Source organism: Arachis hypogaea, chromosome 14, assembly GCF_003086295.3.
Source record: "Arachis hypogaea cultivar Tifrunner chromosome 14, arahy.Tifrunner.gnm2.J5K5, whole genome shotgun sequence".
Lineage (NCBI taxonomy): Eukaryota > Viridiplantae > Streptophyta > Magnoliopsida > Fabales > Fabaceae > Arachis > Arachis hypogaea.
Window position 1 is genome coordinate 3415417 of NC_092049.1, and position 11574 is coordinate 3426990.

The 11574-nt window shown below is 28.1% G+C and overlaps 2 pseudogenes; one reads left to right on the forward strand and one right to left on the reverse strand.

Annotated features, from left to right (window-relative positions):
- LOC112740661 (protein DETOXIFICATION 16-like) overlaps positions 1–11574 on the reverse strand; it is a 51383-nt pseudogene that overhangs the window by 32321 nt on the left and 7488 nt on the right.
- Positions 5287–9845, forward strand: LOC112740984 (DNA repair protein RAD50-like; annotated as a pseudogene).

Genomic DNA, 11574 nt, shown 5'->3' on the forward strand with positions numbered 1-11574 from the left:
TGATTATCAGACCAAGTACTTGAACGACAAGGGCACATATAATTCAAGCCAAAGTCCCTGCAGAATATTTATTCTTATTATATAAAAATTGATATTTAAATTTTTTTATATTATATTTAAATTATATTTTTTAATAATTTTATATTAGTAATTTTACTTACCTAAAATTTAACTAATTATCTTTTAAGAAAAAATAAAAAAAAATCTTAACTACAATTATTTAATTAAAACATAAAATATTGATAAAATACAATAAATATATATTAAAAATATTATAATAATAATTATAAAAACTTTTAGTTACAAATATTAAAATTTGACAACTTAAACATATTAATAGTCTTACTACTATATTATTTAATCTTTTTATGCATACTATAAGACTATGCTACTCTTTCTTTCTTAACCTCTCATACTAATTAGTAAAAATTTTTTCGAATAAATTTAAATTTGTCGTATTTTCTTACTAAATACATTTAAATATATTATGATTATAAAATTAATTTATAATTTTATATTTATATTTTAAATATTTTTATTCTCGTTCATTTTTTTAAACCCAAATAAGTTTAAATTTGACACATCTTTTTAATAGATATATTCAAATCTATCATAATTATAAAACTAATTTATACTTTTGGTATTTTTATTCTCATTTATTTTTAAAATATTTTTTAATTATTTACAACTCAAAAAACACCATATGAAAAGACAAAGTATGACAACTAAAATAAATATAAAAATAAAAGTAACAAATGAAGATATAATTTTGCATAACTCTAATATAAAAAGTCTATGTCTTTTTTTAAAAATAGATATTCAAATTTTTTAAATAATAAATTATATTTTAATTTATATTATATTTTAATTGAATAATTATAAAAAATTATATAAAAATTATTAAATAAATATTCTATAAAATATTTTTAATATAAAATAATTTAAATTTAACATTAATTAATATATTATTTAATTAATTTTTAAATAATATAATACTTATTAAAACACACTATATAATATAATTAATTTACCTTTTTGTGTATCGGACATATCTCAATCTAAAATAATTAAGACTGTTCACAAATAAAAACAATAGATTTCAATTTGGTATTTACATACCTTTACTTCAAGATATAAGGCGAAAGCTAACACAATAGCTAACGAAACTCTAACTACATAATATGACCCTAAGTTAATAAAAGTACTCATTTTTTGCCAACTGCATCCTCTGACAATTCCTGAAACAACACCCTGCAGCCGGTCCAACAAGGAGTTGAACACAAGGTTAGTCGATTCAATAGTAACAGTTGGCAATGAATTAGTAATAGCTTGTAGTTTCCATGTCATGGACGGGAGTAATCGGGTTTGATGTTGAAATATTTTCATAACTAACACCGAACAAAAGCTTGATTCGATTTACTACTTGTATTATTGACATAAATGTCAATAAAGAAGTACCCCATTTGGATTCAAATAAAATATCAAAAAAATTAAAACAAATAATAGAAATCCAACTTTTGTGTTTTAGTTCAAATTTTAGAAAATTTACATTTTTATAAACTTGTGAATTTAAACGAAACATTAAACGATTTCTAAAAATTCATTAAAAATTATCCTTTGACTTATTAACATCTAAAAAATCATTACCGGGACTTTTGATATTGAAAAAGTTAATATAAAGTATAGCCCTTCAAGGTAGCATAGGAGTTAAAACTTGAATTTTTTTCGGAGTCAGAAGTAACAAATAGTTATAAATTATAAAATGACCAATTATATTTATACAATATGTAATTTGAGAAATAAATAAAATACAGTATAAATATAATTGGTCAAATTACATATTGTATAAATATAGTTGGTCATTTTATAATGTATAACTAGTTGTTACTTTTGACTCTCAAAAAAAATTTCAAGTTTTAACTCCTATGCTATCTTGGAGGGCTATATTTTATATTAAATTTTTTTCAATATCAAAAATCCCGGTAATGATTTTTTCTATACTAATAAGTCAAAAGATAATTTTAATGAATTTTTAGAAATCGTTTAATATTCTGTTTTAAATTCATAAGTTTATAAAAATGTAGATTTTCTGAAATTTGAACTAAAACACAAAAGTTGGATTTCTATTCTTATTCGTTTTGATTTTTTTGATATTTTATTTAAATCTAAATGAGGTACTTCCTTATTGATATTTATATTTTAAAATTAATATAGAATAAATAAATAATTAACTTTAAAGTAGTAAATGTCAATAATCTGATACAAGTAATAATCGAATCAAGCTTATTTGATTTACACTATTTCATACTAATTCGAATTAAACTGATTCGATTTAGTACTATAGTGTATAATTCGAATTTAACCAATTCAATTTATACTTCAAACAATATTCTCATGTAATTGGAATCAAGGTATTTTGATTTACTACTATATTATATAATTTGAATTAATTTAAATCGATTTATATAAAAGTATAGTTTGAGATATTTATGTAACATTTTTCTATTTAGATAATTTATATAATATTAGTATTGGTTTGGTTTATATATGTGTTTTATCCAAATTTTTATTTTATTTTTGAAAAATATACATGAGAATTAGATTAGATTAAGTGATTAACTTTGTTGTCCAATTCTTAAATATCACATATCACAAAAATATAAAAGTGATGATTTTTATCTTATACTACAGGTCAGTAAAAGTCAACAGAAAGTTTAACTTTATTAATATTTAAATATATCTTTAATTAGAGAAAAAATTAAACATTAAATCTTTAAACAATTAAGTTAAATTATGTGTATTTAAAGACCACTTTAAATATTAATCTCTAAAAATATTAAGAGATCACATATATAATATGTACATATTTTTTAAAGGATATATACGATTCATATAAAACTGAGTTAAAGGTGTAAAGTATATTTTTTTTTCTTTAAATATAATTTTTATTCATTGCTCTTCTTGTTAAACAAAACGGTTTTTTCAATTTATTTTTAATGCCTTTTATAATTATATAATATATTTAAAATATTTTTTGTTTTAATAAATAATAATATGTACTATTTTAAAATTCATTCCACATATATATATATATATATATATATATATATATATATTAAAAATAAGACTGGACATACTGACATAGTATTAATATGTATTTAAAAAATTCTTTTATTTTTTATTAAGTCACAGTTGGCCATAAAAAATAAAAAATATGAGTATCGATAAGTAGTGTAGTATCCAAAATATATCCAACATATAAATATGACATCTTAACAAAGTATCCATATTTCATACTTACAAACTTAAATAAAAAATATAACGTATCATTAACATCAGTTTTTATTTTTTTTTTGGTGACTAACATCAGTTTTTATTTAACATATCATGTCATAGCATTTCTTATTTCGTATTAAAAAAAATACAAAAAACAAATGATGAATAAAATTCAAGAGTTAATAAATTAAAATTTAAAATTTCAGTAATTCTAATAACAAAACTTCATTCATTAAAACATGATTATCCAATTATTATAAAATGTATGCGGTGCATCTGATTTTATTTTCACTATTTATATTTTCATAAGTGAGAGGAGAAGAGCTCACCATAGAAATTATTTTCTTTGAATTTTATTTTTTCTTTTAATTCCGTGACTCAAATTTAGATCCGGTGATTCAATGCTTGAATAATATCATGTCATGGTCACAAACAGATCCAATAATGTCAGGAATGAATTTCCAGTCCAAACAAAATGAAAAAAGGTCCAATTCAATTAATATATATACTTTTAGTATTATGAGGATGTGATGTTGAATTTGACAATATAAAAATTGCTAATAAATAATTTAAAAATTGTCTTATAATTTTAAAATTGACAATAATACATGATAATTATATTAAATTTATTTATATTAAAAAATAAAAATTATTTTAAAGAAATTATTATTAAATTAGTCATAAATTTTGTGAAAATAGTTAACAGGTAATAAATATGATATTGTTGAGCTGAATTATGAAGAGACATTTAACTTTTAGTACATGAAAATAACAAGCAATTAGCTAATAACTATGTTATGCTAACACGATATGCACAAGGTAAGACCAAAAGAGCCACCGTTTCTACTCAAAAATGATGGAGTATCGCATAGTTGGACTATCAACAATTCATTTGAGAGGAATTGGAATCATTTTGGTACTTACAATGAGGTCCAAAGATTGGTCTTTAGTCGATAGTGTAGAGAAAAAATGTGTAATTACTAATTAGCTACTATTTTTTTGGTACATGTTATTTGGGCTTTGTTATTTGGTTTGGTCCGAATATTTTGTGATCCATAAGATATGATAACAATGTTATATACCAACAAAAACTAATATGGACCTAAAGAAGCAGAAGAAGAAGAAAAAGAATAACAATCATAACAATAAATTACCGAAAAAAAAAAAATCATAACAATAATAACCATCCTTGTGAAGGAGACGCCTCCAACGGGTCTCCAATTTTTGTCAACATTTTTTAAAACTAGTTCAAAATGACCTCCCAATTACTCCTCTTCTCATCCACCCATATTTTTACTCAATTATATACCCAATGAAAAATATATCCAAATTATACATCCTATGAAAAATTAGTAGTGCACGTAGGGCCGAATGAAATCGGATTCGTCTTGATCTGATTCGACTCTAAATAATGACTATATTTATTTTTAAAATTTTTATCCAATTTTAAATCTGATAAAATCATACTAGTGAGTCTGAATCAAGTGAAGTTTGAATCTTAATAAATTTTATGTCAAAAATTATAATGCATTTATTTATAAAAAAAAAATATATATACTTGTATATCGAGAAGTTGATATCCACATTTAAACTTGAATTTTTCCATAAATTCTAATTTTATTCTTCTTTAATCTATTTTCTAATTCAACAAATATGATTAAAAACAGAATAATAAGCTCATAATTAATATAACATAATCACTAAAGATATAAATATCGCTTGCACAACAATTTTGTAGGTTTGAATTTCTTATTTCATTACATGTGTTTATCGAAAAATAAAATATTTAAATTAAAAAAATAAAAAAAAATCACTAAAGTTATTTAAAATATTCCCATTAAAAGTTTTTAACATGAGTAAGTTTGTTGTTATAATTTAGTTTCGATTTAGTGTGGGTACATATATCAGCGTTTTCATCTTTTGTAGGTACAAATAGTCATTTATTCTTTATTATAATTTAACTATTCTAATTAAATCACATTTTAACGGTTGAACCGATTGAACCGTTGCGAGAGCGGTTCGAAGCCCCACCGCTCTCTGAACCTTAGTTATTACTTTGCTTTTGTTTTGAGTGCCGGGAGCAGCAGACACCGATTCATTTCTTCTCAGTCATCATCATCAGTTGGGGGAACTCCTCTCCCGCCATTTCCCCGCTCTCTAACTGTTAACCATGAGTATCGTTGATAAGATGCTGATCAAAGGCATTCGGAGCTTCGACCCAGAGAAAAAGAACGTCATCACCTTCTTCAGACCCTTAACCCTAATCGTTGGCCCCAACGGTGCTGGAAAAACCGTACGATTTTCATTCCCTCCCTTTTCTCTTCTTCTTTTTCATAACCCTAACTTCTTACTATAATACGCCATTTTCATTCGTTTTATGCAGACAATCATCGAGTGCTTGAAGCTTTCTTGCACTGGCGAGTTGCCTCCTAATGCAAGGTCTGGTCACAGTTTCATTCATGACCCCAAGGTTCCTCTCTTAAGACTTGTTAAGGATCATGTTAAGTTGACTCGTTATATTTTACAAAACATAAGGATACTGCTATGGCTACTACTAATTGATTAGTATTTTGGAACTTGTTTTGGAAGGTTGCTGGTGAAACTGAAGCGAAGGACCAGATTAACCTCCGATTTAAGACAGCAGCGGGAAAAGACGTGGTTTGCATAAGGTCCTTTCAGCTCACACAAAAGGCGTCGAAGATGGAATACAAGGCAATTGAGAGTGTACTTCAAACTATTAATCCTCATAATGGGGAGATACATTGTCAACTTTATTCTTCAACTTCAACCACAAGATAGGTTCCATTTTCTTGATTTCAACGTTAGTTTTAACGGTATTGTGAAAATGTTGAGATGTGGAAACAATACAAAAGCAATATGTTGTGTTTATAACCAGTATAGGAAGTAGGTTAATGAAAGTGTTTTATTAATCCAATGAATGAGAGACTAAGTGTTTTGGTTTACTTTATTAACGTAATATAGTTTGAATCTAGAGTTTGCTTCTGGCTTGTGATTGCCAAATTGTCTCTTTTTTTGCTTGTCGTATTAACTTGACTTACTTGGTTTGCTTTGTCAGAAAGTTTGCCTTAGCTATAGATGTGCAGACATGGATAAGGAAATTCCTGCGCTCATGGGTGTTTCTAAGGCCATTTTAGAAAATGTTATATTTGTTCATCAAGATGAAGCGAATTGGCCACTGCAGGATCCTTCCACATTGAAGAAAAAGTTTGACGACATCTTTTCTGCAACTCGGTATCATTTGTGTTACTATACAATTCCTCTTTTATTAATCTTTTGTATGAAAAGGGTTACACATCACAGATCTACTTTGGATTTTCAACTTTTGTGAGCTTTGTATAATTCGTTTAACTTGTCTTTTACATATTGTGTTTGGTCAATGCATTCTGCCCACCCAAATTACCAAATTTCTCATCATTATGAAATTCAAGTTGTCTTCCATGTTGCTCAAGTAGGTAGTACATGAAATCAGCTGTCGCTACATTGTAAAATTGCCTCAGAAGAATCTTACTATCATAAGTATGAAGCAACTTTCAATCATCTATGGTTTAAATCACATAGCTGATAATACTCCATTACATGTGCAGAGGACTCTGCTTGACCACAAAAAAAAAAGGGACAAACACACACACACACAATCCTTATTGAGCCATGTTAGGTTGAGTTTGCAGAAACTGATGCGGTACTTTACATAAAACAATTCAAGGAAATGCTAGTGTTTGTGACTTAGAGTTGATAACATATTAATATTACTGAGCAGATATACAAAGGCACTGGAGGTTATAAAGAAACTTCACAAGGAACAAGCTCAAGAGATAAAGACTTTCAAGCTTAAACTTGAGAATCTTCAAACATTGAAAGATGCAGCTTATAAGGTCACTTTCCTTTTCTAAAATTTGACATCTCTGCAGATGAAAATTTGCAAATTGTCTTCCCTTTTTCTTTTTTTATTTTATTTTATTTTTTTAATTTTTTCTGATGATCTTGGACATAAACTGCGTTATTCTCCCTATTTTTTTGGATCATAAATGTAAGACACAAAAAACAATTTGAATTCTTCTGAGTTCTTGCATTCATGTGCTGCTCAGTTGCTGCAACGATGTATTATTGTTTGGAGGGCATTCATCTCTCCAGGCAGTGCTGTTGTCTTCTTTTCCATGTGTCTTCAAACAGAAATGTAGAGAAGTTCTGCCATTTTGACTACTATAAATATAAAATAGACCACAGTTTCCCAAAAAAGTAAAAGAAAGAAAAAAAAATCTGATTATAACTATTTTCTTTTATCTCCTTACAGCTTCGTGAAAGCATTGCCCAAGATCAGGAGAGTACAGAATCTCTAAAATGTCAGTTACAGGAGTTGGAAGGAAGCATTAAAGATGTGGATGATAAAATACATCATGCAGAGAAAACACTGAAAGTTTTGCGAAAGCTGCAGGACCAAATCTCAACTAAAACTGCTCAACGAAGCACTCTGTTTAGGGAACAACAGAAACAATATGCAGCTCTTACCGAGGATAATGAAGGTGCTGGCCGTTGTTGTATATGTGTTACCATTTCCTCTTAGTTTTCATCTAGTTTTAGTTTCATTCTATATTTCCATGTGTTTTTTTATCTATTGCCCACTAGTTTACTTCACAGTAAGTTTTTTTATACTTCTGGTTCTTACATTGATTAGACACTGATGAAGAGTTGATGGAATGGAAGACAAAGTTTGAAGAAAGGATTGGAATTTTACAAACAAAAATAAGCAAATTGGAGAGAGAATTGAATGATATTGACACTAAAAGTTCTTTCCTTAAGCAGACTATCAATGATTCCATCTGGGAGATCAGCAAGCTTCAAACTGAAGCTGGAGTAAATAATTGATGAAAAGTTGTGTTTATACAGCTATCCGGTTGTGTGGAACATTATTGTAATTTTCTCTACTTTGAACTACAGGCTCACAAGTCGTTGAAGAATGAACGTGATTTGTGTATTAAAAATCTTTTTGCGGAGCATAATTTAGGGCCTCTTCCAGAGTCACCCTTCACTGATGAGGTTGCTACCAACCTGACCGTCAATCATGTAAAAATCAAGGGCTTTAGATCTTGAGAAGGACCTCCAAGATAAAAAGGTGTGTTTTCTGTCCTCCTTCGCTAATTACATCTTTGGTTTTAGGTACTTATGATAATGTTTTGATAGAAATGACAGAATTTGAGAGAATAATTGATGCTGGTTAGTTAATTGATCTTGTTGGCTTCATTGTCATACTTGGCTAGCGACTATTATAACGGATTTCTTTGCTGGATGTACAGAGAGAATGGCATGCTTAGGTGCATGACGTGTATTTTTCCTTGGTGCTTTTGTTAGCAGGATATGTTATCCTAGTTTTTTTGTACTTTATTCTGTCTGTTCAGTTATTCACTAATGAATTGAATTTTTTTATTTGATGTGCTTCTCTTGATTGACAAAGCTTCTAGATCATTTTCAATATTTCAACACTTATAAAACATCATCAATGTTGAAGATGTCAGTAACATCAGATATTCTAAAATATTCCTGGAGCTTCTAAATTATGGTGAATTGAGTATCTTATTTTATATTTTTGGATTCTTTTGTGCAGAAAACAAATGACAATAAACTCAAGATGGCATGGGACTGCTACATGAATGGCAATAACCGGAAAAATACTCAGCTCAAAAAAGCGCTAAATCAGAGATCAATCTTTGACATTTAAATGCATGGTCAGATGCCAACTCGTTTATGATATTAAGATTTTGTTATATATGCAGAATGGCATTGTTAGACGCATTGAGGAAACAGAAAATGAGCGTGATTCACTCGAACTTCAAATTTCCAATGTAAACATTTCTCACATTGATGAAAGAGAAAGAAATTTGGTGAGTTTAGCCTGTTGTTTGAAGTTGTTCAGTAGCTCATAACCTTAATTTTAGACACCAGCAAGTTTTATGAAGTGATGCTTGCAGTGAATAGATGTGGAGAGGAAGACAAACCCACTATCTGAAAGAATTTGAAGAAAATATACGTCAAAAGCAAAGTGAGCTATATATAGTATTGAACAAAAGATTAAGGATGTCAATCGGGAGAAAGCTATATATAGTATCATGGTTGCTGATTCAGAGGACAGAGTGAAGCTATCTTTTAAGAAAGCAGAGTTGGAGAATCACAAGGAGAAACATAGAAAGATGTAAATCAATTTTTTGTATCATTTAATTTTCCTTATTATTGGCTTTCTGTTTTCATAACTGTATATTATGAAGTTGGTAATCTTCTGTGTATTCTTTACAGAGTAGATGACCAAAAGATAAAATAAAAATGGTGGTAAAAGGGAGGGTCCCTGCTGATAAGGATCTGATGAAGGAAGTTGCTCAAGCATTAAGGTTGATCGGGGAAACACTTTCTTTTGTTGTGTTTTTCTTATATATATTTACAAAATTTCAGTGTGAGAAACACGTAGTTTTTTATTGCGGATGGCTGTGAACCAAAATTCTGCCATAAAGTTATTGCAGATGGCATTGGCTGATTACCTAAAAAGACCATTTATCATTTAACTTGCTGGCTGCTTAGTATCATTTCCTTTTTAAGAGCTCTTTATCTAATTTGCACGCATTTGAAAGATAGACAAAAAAAAAAAAAAAAAAAAAAGAAAAGAAAGAATGGAACTTATAATCATATAACTATTATAATCATATAACTATATAAGTTTCAGCCACTTCTCTTCACTTCTCGCACCATCTCTCAGTTTTTCTATACATCTATTTTCTTTAGGCTCTTCATCCTTCATTTGATCAGAAAAAAGAAAAGATATTAGGATCTTCAAAATGCACGCATTAGTATTTAAGTGGTTTTATCATGATCATGTTGTTAACATGTCTTACATTCAACGATTAGACAATTTCAATTATAAACCCAAAAGTTATATCACATCTCAATAAAAATATGTGATAAATTTTAAGAATTGGGATGGTTCTAAATCGAAGGCACCCATTTTTATATGGTTTAATGGCGAATCGCAGCTAGATTTCTCAAAGACAACGTTTTTTGTTTCGGTGCTCTTCTTTTCTACCTCAATGTATAAAAGAAGAGCACCGAAACAAAGAGTGTTGCCTTTGAGAAATCCGGCCACGTCGATTCCATCTTCTAAAGAAGCTTTGTCATCAAACCATAAAAAAAAAATGGATGTCCCCCATTTAGAACCATTCCAATTCTTAAAATCTATCACATATCTTTGTTGAAAAGTGATGTAACTTTCGGGTTTATAATTGAAATGGTCTAATATTTGAGTGCAAGACATGTTAACAACATGATCATGATATTGTGTTTTAGTATTTTGTAAAACTATTCCTAGCCTATGAAATTTAGATCTTAAAACGAAAATTGTTAATGTGCCTAAGAAGATGATTAGAAAAAACCACTTCAGTATTAATACGTGCATTTTGAAGATCCTAATATTTTTTCTTTTTTATTATGAAGTGAATGATGAAGAGTCTAAGGAAAAAAAAGAGATGGTGTGAGAACGGAAGAGAAGTGAGTGAAACTTATATAGAGCGGCTCTTTCTTTCTTTCTTTGCCTATCTTTTAAATGAGTGCAAATTAAATAGAGGGGCTCTAAAAAAAATTCTAACCAGCCACATAAACTTTTAAATGATAAATGGTTTTCTTTTCAAAACAAGGTAATGTCTTTGGTGAGAAAAGTATTTTCAAGACTTTAAAGGACCATAAAATAAGATGCCAAATGAAGGACTGAGATGACATCCATACAACAATTGTTGAAATGCAAGTTTTAACCCAAAATTTAATGTATTTGTAGACTAGTCCAAGTTGATTTAGTTGGACCAACTATTTAATGATCGATTTTTTTTTTATGAAATTTTTTTTTGGGACTTTGTAACATGGGCTACACTACACCCACATTTCACTAAAAACATATTTTAATACAAACTCATACTACAAAAAAAAGCTCGAATTATTGCTCACAGTCCACCGAAAAACTACTCCATATTTTAATGATCAAACACTACTTCATATTTTAATGAAACCCATATCCTTATGTACAACTTCATCTTTTATATAGACATATGTTTTTTTTCTCAAAAAACTTGAAGGAAATGAAAAAGAGTTTATAATAAATTTTAAGTGATTTCAAGAATTATAATAATTTGAAGCTTGGTGTATGTAAAATATTTGTAAGTCTTTTTTAAGTTATTGTAATTTGAATTTACACGAAATTTTAAAGAGATGGTTTTACAGAAAATTAATAATGGATAACACTATTGAAAT